Source organism: Suncus etruscus, chromosome 8 (assembly GCF_024139225.1).
Source record: "Suncus etruscus isolate mSunEtr1 chromosome 8, mSunEtr1.pri.cur, whole genome shotgun sequence".
NCBI classification, from domain to species: Eukaryota; Metazoa; Chordata; class Mammalia; order Eulipotyphla; family Soricidae; genus Suncus; species Suncus etruscus.
This window is the reverse complement of record NC_064855.1, coordinates 67,706,996-67,718,887: the sequence shown is the minus strand read 5'-3', so window position 1 is coordinate 67,718,887 and position 11,892 is coordinate 67,706,996. Positions and strand designations below refer to the sequence as shown.

The window sequence follows — 11,892 nt, the reverse complement described above, 5'->3', positions numbered from 1 at the left end:
TCCCCTGGACTAAGTGGTCAGCCCAAGGGGTCTATGGCTAGCTGTCCTGCCCAGAGCTCCCAACATACCAGTCAAAGATGCCCAGAAATCCTGGCATGTGGAGTGTTCTGAGCCCAGCCATGCCTCTGTAGCTTTTGGATGCATAGGGAGTCCTCTTGATAATTGTATAGGTTTTTTGAAAATTGTGGGTGCAATTCTAATTTGTCATTTATTAATGAGGGAATTAATTTTGTATCTCAAGAGTTATTTTGAGGATTTGTAAGGACTTCTGAAGTACTGAAATTAAAACTGATCAAATTATACTCTTAAAATTTTGTTTTGTTTTGTTTTGCTTTTTTTGTTTTTTTTTCGGGCCACACCCATTTGATGCCAGGGGTTTCTCCTGGCTAAGCGCTCAGAAATTGTCCCTGGCTTGGGGGGACCATATGGGATGCTGGGGGATCGAACCACGGTCCTTCCTTGGCTAGCGCTTGCAAGGCAAACACCTTACCTCTAGCGCCACCTCGCCGGCCCCATACTCTTAAAATTTTAAGAGTAGTATAGTTAATGATTAAATATGATATGCTCTCTAATATAAAAATTTTAAATAATCTTTTTGCTAGAAGTCAATATTTCTTTAAATAGCAATGCTGCATTTCTTGATATGGAACAGTTAACTGAGTCTTTATCTCTATTGTATAAAAGTAGGAAGTATTCAAGTTAATAAATTTTTTATTCTTTAAATAAAGCATATTATACTTTTGGTAGATAAAAACATTTAGAAACTTCCACCCAAATGGATCTCACATCTATAGAATCTCTCTCTAGTAACAACTTTTCTGGAAGTAGATTATTTGGATGTGCTTGCTTCAGCAGCACATATACTAAAATTGGAACAATACAGAGAAGATTAGTATGGCCCCTGCGCAAGGATGACATGCAAATTTGTGAAGTGTTCCATATTTAAAAGAAAAAAAGAAAAAAAAGATTATTTGGAGAGGGGGAATTGGAGAGACACAATGTTATTTTACAGAAATAATACCCTTGAATTCAGAAGCTGAAAGCTAAGTGACATGTTACATAATTTTATGTGGCTCAATATAGAATTTGATTATTGTTTTAATTTGTTTCTCCTACTGACACATCTACAATACATTCTAATTTTTTTTATGTGAACTCAGAAAATTTCACTGGACTAAGGAAGTCCAGTACTTGAAAGCACTGCTTTGTTATTTTTGTGTTTTACATATGAATCTGCATGTCTCCTGAATTGCTAATAATAAATTATGTGTTGTTTATCGTATGTAGCTTCTCTCTCCTATGTAAGGTAAATTCACACAAGTACTAAAATAAGAAGAGGAAAGTGTGCAGCGTGATTGACCATAGCAGAGTGAAGGGTACATTAGTAATGAGGAAAAGAGGATCTAGTCGTTTAAATATTGATACCATATTTTTAACACTATTGCAATGTTCTAAACTATAATTTAAAAGATCAAATTTTTTTCTCTGTAATGTTTTGTAAGTTGTGCAATAATGGGAAGCATAGTTCAGTCACTGAACTGAGAGGGACTAGCACATACATTTCCATTATTGATGGTTTTGAAATTTGTGGTTTCAAAGATGAGACAGCTGCATTAAGTTTTGCATCGTTGGGTGTTCAGATATTGCTTAATGAAGGAGAGAAAAAAATCTTCCAGTACTGCTCTTTCCTGATTAACACTTTTGGTTTGGACTCATGATAATCACATGTCAGTCAATGGAGACAAACTTCATTCTCTCCTCAGATGCCCTTTCTTGGTTGAGAAAAAATATTTACATCACATTCCTTGTATTCTTGTGCCAAATGTCTGAGGTCAACTAGATCTTTCTGTGTCTAGAACAGACTTCTTTCTTCTGTTTCTCAGAATAGAGTATATAATGTTTTATTAAACTATTAAAAATTTCCAGGAGGCATTAGAGCTCAATATAGCTTTCTTTTTAATGAGCACAAAATGTACTCTCATTTCATGAGAAACTTCGGTGGATAATAGATATGTTTTGGTAACAACTGAGTTTTGAGTTCTTACTATCATAATTTTCTTAATTATTAATATTTTATCACACTACTTCAGTTACTATATCACTGTTACTTCTCAAAATACTTTGTTACTTAACTTAAACATATGCTTCAAATTATTTTTAAATCACTATTGTCATTATTTATACAATTGATGTTTCATATTCATAATGCTCTCCTGTTTTCTATTTTCAGATACATATAGTATTAATTGTTTGCTGGACACTTTTGGAGGCCTGTCAATTTTCATAAAACTTAACTTGTTGGTTTTCCCATAAAACTTACTCTCTCCTATGTTCTATCTCAGAGAATAAAATTAATATTGATTTCCCTAACAGCATTTCCTACTATTTGTGGTGAGCTTCAAACTGTGAGCTGGCCCTTCCGGCCTTTCCAGCCCTTAACTCTGTTGTCTCTGGGCCTTACTACAATAATGTCTTTAATTTAAGTAGAATGCCTGTCTCTAATACAAATGGGGGTGGGGTGGGGTGAAGAGGGGGTGGGAACATTGGTGATGGGAATGTTGCACTGGTGATGGGTGGTGTTCTTTACATGACTGAAACCCAAACTCAAACATGTATGTAATCAAGGTGTTTAAATAAAAAAAAAAAAGAAAAGAAACTGTATCACAATAAAGAAAGGAAACAACCCAAAGGACTCCTAAAAAAAAAAAAAAAAGAAGAGGGGGTGGGAATGTTGCACTAGTGAAGGGGGGTATCCTGTTTATGACTGAAACCCTACTACAATCATGCTTGTAATCATGGTGTTTAAATAAAGATTTTATATTTAAAAATTAATATTGATGCATTTGCCCATCTTAAGATTAGCTCTTAATTCTCCCTTTCCTTGAATGCTACACTTACCATAATGACTTGGCAAATCTACCATTTGTGTCTGTTTCAACTAACACAGATATTTAATTTTAGTATATGTGCTGCTGAAGTAAGTACTGACACAAACATTCAGATCATTATAACAACCTTCATATAAGCAGCATCATTATAACAACCTTCCAATAAGATCATTATTGAACACCATATTCTATTAATGATTGCTCTGAAATGCAAATATTATATATATACCTCAATTGTTTTATGACTTTTCTACTGGTTAAACATAAAGACAAAAATTATAAGTGCTGTTATGATTTTGTCTCAGTCTACCTCTTCACTTCCCAAAATTTATTCTTTGCCATCTATTCCAGTTATTCTACATTTTAAATTTCTTAGACTGATTGTATCATTGAGCTATGTTAGACCACAGAAATGTGTTTACAATTTTTCAGAATTAGTTCATGATTAATTTTATTTAGGATGTTTTGCTAAATTAGCAAACAAGACAAAATTAAGAATATAGACTATATAAAAATCAAAGCCCTAGTTCTTCATAGAAATGATCAAACTTCGGTTTTTAGGTTATGTGTGAATATAAATATATATATATATGTATATATTATATAGTATACCAGTCCATATTGAGTGGGAGTTTTTTGAAAAAAATTTATTATTATTTTAAAAATTCTATTCAAATGTACTTGAATATCCTGAAAAATGGTCAAAGTTACTCTTAGCTAGTTCTCTCCCCATTAATTCCTATGGGAATAATTTTACCAAGAAATTCTCTTTAAGCTTTTGGCAATCTAATAAGACCCACAAATATTGCTTAAAATGTTCCAGACATAGATAAAGAAAACGATCTAATATTTTATTTATTTATTTATTTATTTATTTTGGTTTTGGGGCCACACCCAGTGACGCTCAGTCCTGGCTATGCACTCAGAAACCGCCCCTAGCTTGGGGAACCATATGGGACGCCAGGGAATCACCCTAGGTTAGTGAATGCAAGGCAGACACCCTACTGCTTGTGCCACCACTCTGGCCCCTAATTCTTTTTATAAAGTAATTGCATGTCAATACTAAAATCTAATAAATATTGTTAAAAATTTGCAGACAGGGGCAGGAGTGATAGCATAATGGTAGGGAGTTTGGACGACTTGATTTGGACCCGGGTTCAATCCCTGGCATCTCATATGGTCCCCCAAGCCTGCCAAGAGCGATTTCTGTGCACAGAACCAGGAGAAACCCCTGAGCACTGCTGGGTATAACCTAAAAACCAAAATAATAATAATAATTATAATTGCAGACAAATTTCACTTATGATATGTAAAGTCCAAAGCAGACTGACACAGTTGCCATTTTTGCACCTGGGCCACCTCCATAGGCTCACTCTTTTCGAGAAAGAGATGTAAACCAACCCGTAAAAAAAATCTTGAGGACACAGGCCATGCAGTGAAAGCTGGCAATTTTGGGAGGAGAGGACAGACTAAGCTCCCACTCTGCCAAGCCACACCTGCTGCTTGATGGGAATTTGGATTTGGTTGGTGGATTAGGTAATAAAAAATGCCAAGAAGTTATTTTATTATACTTTTATGAGATTTGTAGGTAAGTAAAAATAATTCTTTGATTCATATTAAGCTAAGGTGTACATGTGGACTAGGCAGTTGGGTTCAGGCAAATAAAATAAAGTGAACCATGATGTTTTTTCTACTAGCTGACCTGAATAAAATTTTCCTGTCTTTAGCTGGGGTATCAAATGTCTTTTGTCACAGCCATTAAATAGTGAGAGGCTGTTGTATATGTAGAGTTAGTTAAATCCTAGCTAAACAAAATTAAATATATTACTAAGTTATCCTTTTTATGATGATACTGCATTGAAAGAAATAATCCTAAACAAGTTTATCTTGGATTTTCATGTCATTCCAAGTGACATAACTTCTATTATTCTTTTTAAGAAACACAGTAAATATGGTTAGAGTTGTCTTAAGTGTAATAACAAATTCTTATGTAGAGTGCTCATTTGGCGACCTGAGGCTCAATCACCAGTACCACATATAATTCCCTGACCCCAACAAGAGTGATCCCTGAGCACAGAGAGAAGAGTAAGCCCTGAACAGCACTGGGTGTGGTCCCAAAATAAAACAAACTGATCTAATCTCACATCTAATTTCTGAGCATTGTGATTTACCTTTGGATCACACGAATAGTCATAATTGTAGATGCCAAAAAAGCTGTAGCACAAACATCATTTCCTTTACAAATGCTTTGTGCATCATACCTATTCATCCACAGGGTGGCAATGTCTACTCAAGAATGTTTATTGTCTTCAATTTCTCTAATTTAAAGACATCAACTTTTAAATCTGGAAGAAAACCTTTATATTAAACTTTAAGATCCAATAATGTCTGAATTCTCTCTCCTACATAGATATCTCCTTCCCATTTGCTCTTAATCAAATTCTTTCACCAAACATTGCTTTTCATACCTTTGCAAAAAGGTTTCCAGACTCTTCTTTCTTTTTGCTTCATATTTATTCAGTTCTCACTCCTTAAACACATATATCATTTCTAAATTTCACTATTTTTTAATTCCAATATCTTTGGTACCTTCTTATTTCTGTGAATTTGTCTGACTGGAGTTAGCCCCCGTTCCAGTTTGCTTTTTGTTTGTTTATGTTGGGGGCCACACCTGATGGTCTTGTTAGCACTCAGGGCTTACTCCTGGCTTTGTGTATGTATAGTGCTCACTCATGAAAAGAAAGGGAGGTTCAGAGGGCTATGTGAAGTGATGGGGATCAAATCCAGATTGGCCATATGTAAAAAAAGTGTCCTATCCACTATACTATCTTTTCAGTCCCTAGTTTGTTTCTTAACTACTACACATCCTCCATACTGTAATAAAAATATTGTACCTCAAAGCTCCTGTGTAATATCATTTGTGTCCTATCCTTTCTAGATACATAAGAGTCAATTCTGTATATTATTACAGTCATAGAAGGTTGTATAGACACCAAATATATAACTTAATTCATCAAAACTCAGAAGAAGACAAAGTAACTACCTCTTTGTAAGATTTATTTTCAGTTAGCAGAGAATAACATGCATCATTCAGCTAGCCTTTGCTTTCACCCAATATTCTTTTTCTATTCCAGCATCCCACCACCACCACCAATGGCCTCTGATTTCCCTCACACCATCCTCCCTGCCCTCCCCTCTGCCTCCCTCTATGGCAGACATTTTTCTCTCCTCCTTCTCCACCTCTTCCTTCTCCTCTTCTTCCTCTTCCTTCTCCTCCTTCTCTCTTCTTCCTTTTCCTCCCTTCTCTCTTATTTCCATTTTTTTCTTTTAGATTGTGGTTTATAATATTGTGATGGAAAGGATATCTATCATTTTTACTCTTTGTTCATGCTTTATATTATACCTGCATAGTCACATTTTTTTTAAATTATATATATCCATGTTTATTAAACCATTTTATTCAATAGCCAATGGCTAAAATAATCTTTTTTTAATATAATTTTTATTTTGATCATAGTGTCTTACATATTGTTGACAATAACATTTTAGGTACATATTTACATAGAATCAGGGGGATTCCCATCCCCAAATTGTCCTCCCTACCCCTCCGTTTTTGTCCTACCTCCCATTTCCTCTTCCCTCACCCCCAGGGGGGCTAGAATATGTGGTCCCCTCTGTATCCAACCCACTACTTAGTAGTCTTGCACCTGTTTGGTCTTGATGCCTCCCTTATCTCCCCCTCTAACTGTAGGCAGGACTAGCTAGTTCAAGTTGCGTGGTTTTGCCTGAAAAGGAGAAGATAAATAAACTGGTGTAAGAGTCTAATACTCCCAAAATGGGTGGAATCCTTCTAGAGGCTCTCATCATCGATTTGGGAGATGAAGGAGAGAAAGAAGGTGAAACACTCCACCAGTACCAAAAAAAAGTGTCAATTATCCAGTGAGGACTCCAGCTATATCGATAAGCACCACAAAAAAACAGACGAAAAACAAAGCAAGACAAACAAACAAACAAAAAAACCAAAAACAAACAAACAAACCAAAAACACGCCATGGTCTTGATATAAGAAACATGGCATAGCACATAACGAAGGAAAAGAAAAGAATAGAAAAAAATAAGTATAATTGGGGACAACGATTTCAATAATCACACCCAAACAGAGAAATCGACCAAAATAGATAGGTAAATAAAAATAATAACAATAATAAATGAAGGTAAAAGATATATATATATATATATATATATATATATATATATATATATATATATATATATATATATATATATATATAAAATACCAAGGTTTTGTGCTTTTTGTATTTTTGTTTTTACCCCTCCTGCCCTGGCACAGTAAATATTGGGGTCATTCGAAAAGGAATTCACTTGGCCTAAGAAATATGGGGTTTCTCCGTCCTTGGAGTATACTGTCATGGGATCAGCTCTAGACTTTGCTCAGGATCATTTATTCTCCCGGTGGTGTTTTTTGGTGTGTGGAAGACTTCTGTTCTGTCCAGGGTGATACACTCAGAGCTCTGTGTTTAGAGGTCTCAGTATCTGCACAGATCCTGAGGTAGGACTTATGGTGAAGTCAGTCTTTGTGGTTCTAGAGGTTCTGTTACCTCAGTGTCGTTTTAGTCCATCTTCTGTGGTTGGTGACCTTGGTCTTTGCACTGAACCTAGGATGGCACCTAGGTTAGCGTCTTTCTTTGTGCTTCCAGAAGGCCCATTCTGTTGCAGTTGTCTCTGTCAGACCTTTGGGACTGGAGCTCATGCTTATTGTGCAAGTCATAGTTCAAACCCTAAACTAGGGCTTTTTTATTGGTCCCAAGATGTATACTGTCTGGTCGTGGTTCTAGTAGCCAGTCATCTGTAAGTCACGATCTTGGCTTTTGGACCTACCAAAGGGTGCCGAGTCTTCTGGTTTTGTCTTGTCGTTAGCTGGTAAGGTAGGCTAATCTGCTCTAAGGTCAAGTTGTTCACATTTTCCTCTTTGTCAGGATATCATGTTAGAGCTGGCCCTTGTTGTTGACCCCGCAGTATTAAGGCTGTCCCGGATGGAGTTTGTTTCCTGCAGCTGTTGTGAAGAGCTGTGCCGATTCTATGTCTGGGATCCAGGGTTCAAGGCTGGATGAATGGTATCTAATCATCTGAGGTCTAAGTGATTCCACATGACATATTTTCAAGGTAGGAGATATCCCTGTATTGTAAACAACTATGAGTTCCTATCTCTAGTAGATAAGAGCTCTTTTTTTATATGTAAGATTTCCCCATTATTTAGTGTGTCTTTGCAGGGGGAGGTGGAGCTATATTGTATTGTCGGTGTGGTTGGGGGTGGACAGAGGGGATAACAGACACAGGTCACATACCCAAAAATGATTAAAAAAAATAAAATAAATAAAAATGTATGTGCTCGCAAATGTATATATAGGACCAACATTTAAAAAAATAAATAAATAAATTTAAGAGGAAAAAAAAAAGAACTAAAATGAGTTAGCGAAGTTTTTAAAGGACCAAAGTGGTGCAAAAGACTACCTTACATTTGGGGGAGAGCAGGTAACGAGGTGGTGTATTACAGGTCTTATGCCTATGTTGGAAGTACAGTTTTTCCCATTGTCTTTTGGGTTTTTCTTGTGATGTGTGGGTTCCCAGGCATCTTCCTATCACACCCCCTGACCTTCTTCAGGTTGGTAAAAATTTGCGGCAGGGAGGTCTTGGAAGAGTTCTTGCACTGGGGATACTTTTGGACCTAGGTCCGGTTTCAAGAAACAGTCCACGTTAGGGGGAGTTGGTAGAGAGGGCCTCGCAGCATGAGTCCACAGGGGAGTTGGCTGTCTTTTCTTGCCCGGGATGAGGTGTGGGTTTGACTGGGTGTCCCTTCTCTTGGGTGCTGGGTACTGGTTCGTTGGGGTAGGAGGTCGATCTTGTTGCCTAATAGATTAAGGACTGAGGGTGAAGTGTTTTAATATAGAGGGAGGTCTGGATGGGATTGAGGGGTGGAGGGATAGTTGGATTTCCAGAGGGGGGAAAGGGTAAGGTGTATGGAAGGGGTAGGGAGGGAGAAAAGAGAAAAATACATTAGAAAGAAAGGGAGAAGAGAAAGGATAGAAAGTAAAGAAAAGAATAGAAAAGAAAAAAATAACCAAGAAAGTGGTGAGAAGAGAGGAGAGAATAGCAAGGGAATGCTGGTTTGCTTGAATGTGTTCAGTGAATAGAGCATGTAGTTTGGGTCTGTACGTCGCTGTTACTGCTTCGGTGGTCTGACTGGTCACGTGCTTGAAACCCTAAAAGAAGGTAAACCTAGAGATAAAGTGTATGTTAAAGAGTTTTCTCGGGGCCATCTCGTAGTGCAAACTGGGTATGGTATCTCGTGTGGTATCCCGAGCTGCCATCTTAGCTTGTCCGCCCTTTGTATCCAAGAACGCCTGTGGACAGAGAAGCTGAGAGGTTATTTTAAATATAGTAAGATAGAGGCATTAATACGTAGTTTTATGGGATGTTTCCATTGGAGTCAGTGGTTTGCCTTGGTATTCTTTACCTGTGTTCCTGTATACGATCTCTACAGGATTATTATGGGCCATTATTGTAGAAGGTTGATTACGTACCTGTTCTCTCTATGCTGCTGTTCTGGTGTTGCTGTTTTCTTTGTGGTATAATGTGTAGTCGAGAGTTTGTGTTGTTCCTTTTTCATGTGTTTTGGGCACTGTTCCCAGGTATATGTTGACTATTCAGTGATTGGAGTTTCTACCCTGTTAGACCCTGTTATTTGATTGTTAAGTATTAGTTGTGATTGAGATGTAAGTTCTATGTGCTTTAGAATAGTGCTACCATTCTGTTTATCTTTTGTCTTCTGACTTACTTCGTTTAACATAACATGATCTAAGTCCATCCACGTTGCTGCAAAATCTGTGATTGTATCATTTCTGACTGCCATGTAATATTCCATTGTGTATAGATACCACATCTTAATGATCCATTCATCTGTTGTTGGACATCGCGGTTGGTTCCAAGATTTGACTATTATACTGAGTGCTGCGATAAATAGTGGGGTGCACCCGTATTTTGGAATGAATGTTCTTCCAACTTGGGGGTATATACCTAGGAGTGCAATTGCTGAATCAAAAGGGAGCTCAATTCTGAGTTCTTTGAGTACTCTCCAGACTGTTCTCCATAGATGTTGGACTAGGGGGCATTCCCACCAGCAGTGGATGAGAGTTCCCTTCATACCGCATCCACGCCAACAAAGATTGTTCTCAGTATTTTTGATGTGAGCCATCCTCACTGGTGTAAGGTGGTATTTCATTGTTGTCTTGATTTGGATCTCTCTGATGATGAGTGAAGGTGAGCATGTTTTCATGTGTTTGTTAGCCATCCTTCTGTCTTCCTCAGAGAAGTGTCTATTCATTTCTTCTCCCCATTTTTTATGGCTTTATTTGGTTTTGAGGGGCTCAGTTTTCTGAGTGCTTTGTAAGTTCTAGATATCAGCCCTTTATCTGATATGTCTAGTGAAAAGATTTTTTCCCATTCTGTTAACTGTCTTCTTGCATTAAGTAAGGTTTCTTTCGCCACTGCATAGTCACATTTAAGGAGTAGAAATTATGTTACCTTTTCTTGGGGCCGGGAAGGTGGCGCTAGAGGTAAGGTGTCTGCCTTACAAGCGCTAGCCAAGGAACGGACCGCGGTTCGATCCCCCGGCGTCCCATATGGTCCCCCCAAGCCAGGGGCGATTTCTGAGCACATAGCTAGGAGTAACCCCTGAACGTCAAACGGGTGTGGCCCAAAAACCAAAAAAAAAAAAAAAAAAAAAGAAATTATGTTACCTTTTCTTGAAAGCAATGGATCTATAGAAATCATTTGAACTCTTCTGCATAGGGGATTTGACTTCTCATTTTCACTTATTAATTTTGCAAAGTGTTATTTATATCAGTATGAATTACAGTTTATACTTTAAAACTTAGAATTTTTTATACTTTAGAACTTGTGTTATATTTAGATCACAATCCAATATGTAATTTTGTCCCTTTGACAAATTCTCTTTTGAAAAAATTCCTCCAAATTCATTTTGTAGAGCATCTCTAGTCCAACCTTAGAAGTACTTAATGCTGTACTATTAAGATTAATATTTAAAGTACCAAGTGTTATTACATGCAGAATTTTGTGTTAGTGTATAGATATTTTTAATTAAATATTTTTTCTTTATTTAAACATCTTGATTACAAATATGATTGTGATTAGGTTTAGTCATGTAAAGAACACCCCCCTTCACCAGTGCAACATTCCCACCACCAATGTCCCAAATCTCCCTCCATCCCACCCCACCTCACCTGTACTCTAGACAGGCTTTCCAGTTCCCTCATTCATTCACATGATTATGGTAGTTCTCAGTGTAGTTATTTCTCTAACTGCACTCACCACTCTTTGTGGTGAGCTTTATGAAGTGAGCTGAAAGTTCCAGCCCTCCTCTCATTGTCTCTGAGGATTGTTGCAAAATGACTTTTATTTTTCTTAAAACCCATAGATGAGTGAGACTATTATGCATCTCTCTCTCTCTCCCTCTGACTTATTTCACTCAGCATTATAGATTCCATGTACATCCATGTATTGGAAAATTTCATGACTTCATCTCTTCTGACAGCTGCATAATATTTCATTGTGTATATGTACCACAGTTTCTTTAGTCATTTATCTGTTGAAGGGCATCTTGGTTGTTTCCAGAGCCTGGCTATTGTGAATAGTGCTGCTATAAATATAGGTGTGAGGAAGGGGTTTTTGTATTGTATTCTTGTGTTCCCAGGGTATATCCCTAGGAGTGGAATAGCTGGGTCGAATGGGAGCTCAATTTCTAGTTCTTGGAGGAATCTCCATATCGCCTTCCATAGAGGTTGGATTAGACGGCATTCCCACCAGCAATGGATAAGAGTTCCTTTCTCTCCACATCCCCTCCAGCACTGATTGTTCTCATTCTCTGTGATGTGTGCCAATCTCTGTGGTGTGAGATGGTATCTCA

The 11,892-nt window shown here is 37.3% G+C and overlaps 1 non-coding gene across 1 annotated transcript; it reads left to right on the top strand.

Annotated features, from left to right (window-relative positions):
- The first annotated feature begins 839 nt into the window (after window positions 1-839).
- On the top strand, window positions 840-946 carry LOC126016948 (U6 spliceosomal RNA). Its single transcript, XR_007498629.1, has one exon. It is a non-coding gene; the product is annotated as a U6 spliceosomal RNA (small nuclear RNA).
- The last annotated feature ends 10,946 nt before the right edge of the window (window positions 947-11,892 follow it).